The sequence below is a fragment of the Dipodomys merriami genome, unplaced genomic scaffold, assembly GCF_024711535.1.
Source record: "Dipodomys merriami isolate MVZ:Mamm:240054 unplaced genomic scaffold, mDipMer1.0.p SCAF_3731, whole genome shotgun sequence".
In the NCBI taxonomy this organism is placed as follows: domain Eukaryota; kingdom Metazoa; phylum Chordata; class Mammalia; order Rodentia; family Heteromyidae; genus Dipodomys; species Dipodomys merriami.
Window position 1 is genome coordinate 2,501 of NW_027205306.1, and position 2,500 is coordinate 5,000.

Below are 2,500 nucleotides of genomic sequence, written 5' to 3' on the forward strand. Positions count from 1 at the left end.
TGCCTTTTTTTTTTTTTTTTTGGTCTGGTTGTCTGGGTTGCCTGGTTGCTTACTCCATAAAACTCCACCAGAGTGACTCCTCCAGAAATTCTTATTCAATGATCGAAATCAAGGGTCCTAAGGGAAGAGTCCCTACATGGAAGGGTAAAAAGTCACTAACCCTCACCTGTGTTTGGTGACAAGAAGAACTCCATACCAAGAGTCTACCTTAATACATGAGGGCAGGGCCGGGAAGGAATAAATTTATTCAGGTGATCTAGTCAGTCACACTAATGGGTCTCTAGGGCTGCCCCTCCATGTCTCCCTCTCTCTGCCTGTGTGTTGGTCTCTGTCTTTGTCTGTGTGTGTGTGGGGGGGGGGCATGTGTGCCTGTTTGTTGATTCAGGTGATCTAGTTATAATTGTGGATCTCTCAGCCCCTTCCCCCTCCATCTCTCCCTCTGTCTGCCTGTGTGTCGGTGGTGTGTGTGTGTGTGTGTGTGTGTGTGTGTGTGTGTGTGTGTGTGTGTGTCTGTCTGTGTGTGTGTGTGTGTGTGTGTGTGTGTGTGTGTCTGTCTGTCTGTCTGTCTGTCTGATTATTCAGACAGACTGATTATTCAGACAGTCTGATTATTCAGACAGTCTGATTATTCAGGTGGTGTCGTTGGATTCAGGTGGTGTCGTTAGATTTGTGGATCTCTCGCTCCCCCTCCATCTCTCCATCTCCCTCTTGTCTGCCTCTGGGTGTGTGTGTGTGTGTGTGTGTGTGTGTGTGTGTGTGTGTGTGTGTGTCTGTCTGTCTGTGTGTGTGTGTGTCTGTGTGTGTGTGTGTCTGTCTGTCTGTCTGTGTGTGTGTGTCTGTGTCTGTCTGTCTGTCTGTCTGTGTGTGTGTCTGTCTGTGTGTGTGTGTGTGTGTGTGTGTGTGTCTGTCTGTGTGTGTGTGTGTGTGTGTGTGTCTGTCTGTCTGTCTGTCTGATTATTCAGACAGACTGATTATTCAGACAGTCTGATTATTCAGGTGGTGTCGTTGGATTCAGGTGGTGTCGTTAGATTTGTGGATCTCTCGCTCCCCCTCCATCTCTCCATCTCCCTCTTGTCTGCCTCTGGGTGTGTCCGTCCGTCCGTCCGTCCGTCCGTCCGTCCGTCCGTCCGTCCGTCCGTCCGTCGATGATTCGTTCAGGGGACCTAGTTGGACTTCTGGATCTCTCGCTCTCCCCCTCCATCTCTTCCCCTGTGTGTCTTTCCGTCGGTCGCTGGGTCTCTGTCTCTCTCTGTCTCTGTCTCTTTCTCTCTGCCTCTCTGTCTCCTCTCTGTCTCTGTGTCCCCCCTCCCCCTCTCTGTGTCTTGCTTTTCGTTGTGGACTCCAGGAAGAACCGTATTTCAGTCCCAGCGTGGCTCTGCTTACTCTGCTTGCCAGCCTGGAACCCACCCGCCAGCGGCAACTTCTTCCTTGGTGTCCCCAAAGGAAGGAGGGAGCAGGAACCAGCGTCCCAAAAGAGACTCTCATTTTGCACGTGGACACTCGGTCTGTGAACAAGATGGATGCCGCCGCCGCCACCGCCATTTAGGCCCGAGTTTTTAGGGAAGCTGACTACCACCCAGACACATTCCCAGCCCACCTCCTCGAGAATGTCTCAAGGATGGATGGCTAATTTTATTCAATCATCATCTGGTTTCCGGAAGGAGAAAATGCCTCTGCTCACCCCCACCCCGCAGTTCCCCTCCCCGGGTATCCTGCACACAAGATGGCAGTCCTTCTTGTGATATCTGAGCTGCCACACCACACCACACCACACCACACCACACCACACCACACCACACCACACCACACCACACCACACCACACCACACCACACCGTGGCAGAAAGTTCCTCCTATGCATCGTCTGGCCTCGGGAATTTACTATCTCCCCGAGCCGAGCCGAGCCGAGCCGAGCCGAGCCGAGCCGAGGCCCCTTTTCCTTGGGAAAGAAGGATATCCATGAGGACAAAAATAAGAGCGAAAACAGAGCCAACTTATCCATAAGACAGGTAGGGCACAAAACCTCTCGGCTGGTCAGTAAAGAAAAACCCCAGGCAAAGGCTCACCGGCCCGGTGGTACCGGTGGCAGCCGGTGGCAGCCGGTGGCTCACTGCCCATCATCCGCCTGAGGTGCTGAGCGAGGAGGCTGAGACCTGAGGATAGTGGGTCAAAGCCAGCCCGGGCAGGAAAGTCCATTTGAGACTCTTCATCTCGATGGGTCACCCAAAACGCCAGGAGCGGAGGTGGACTTGGGGGAAAAATGCCCCAGTGAAGATTTCCTCGGGGCTGAATTACTACCGTGTCATGCAAGAGCACGAGCTCCCAGAGGACAGTACTGTACCTCTGGTTCCGGGCGGGCAGAACCCGGTGCGCGGACTCATTATGGTGACAGGGGAACAAAAAAAAAAAAAAAAAAATCCCAGAGGTGAGGTGGGCTGGGCTGGGCTGGGCATGTGTCTTAGCGTACTTGAAGCCCTGGGTTCAATTCCTCAGTACCACCT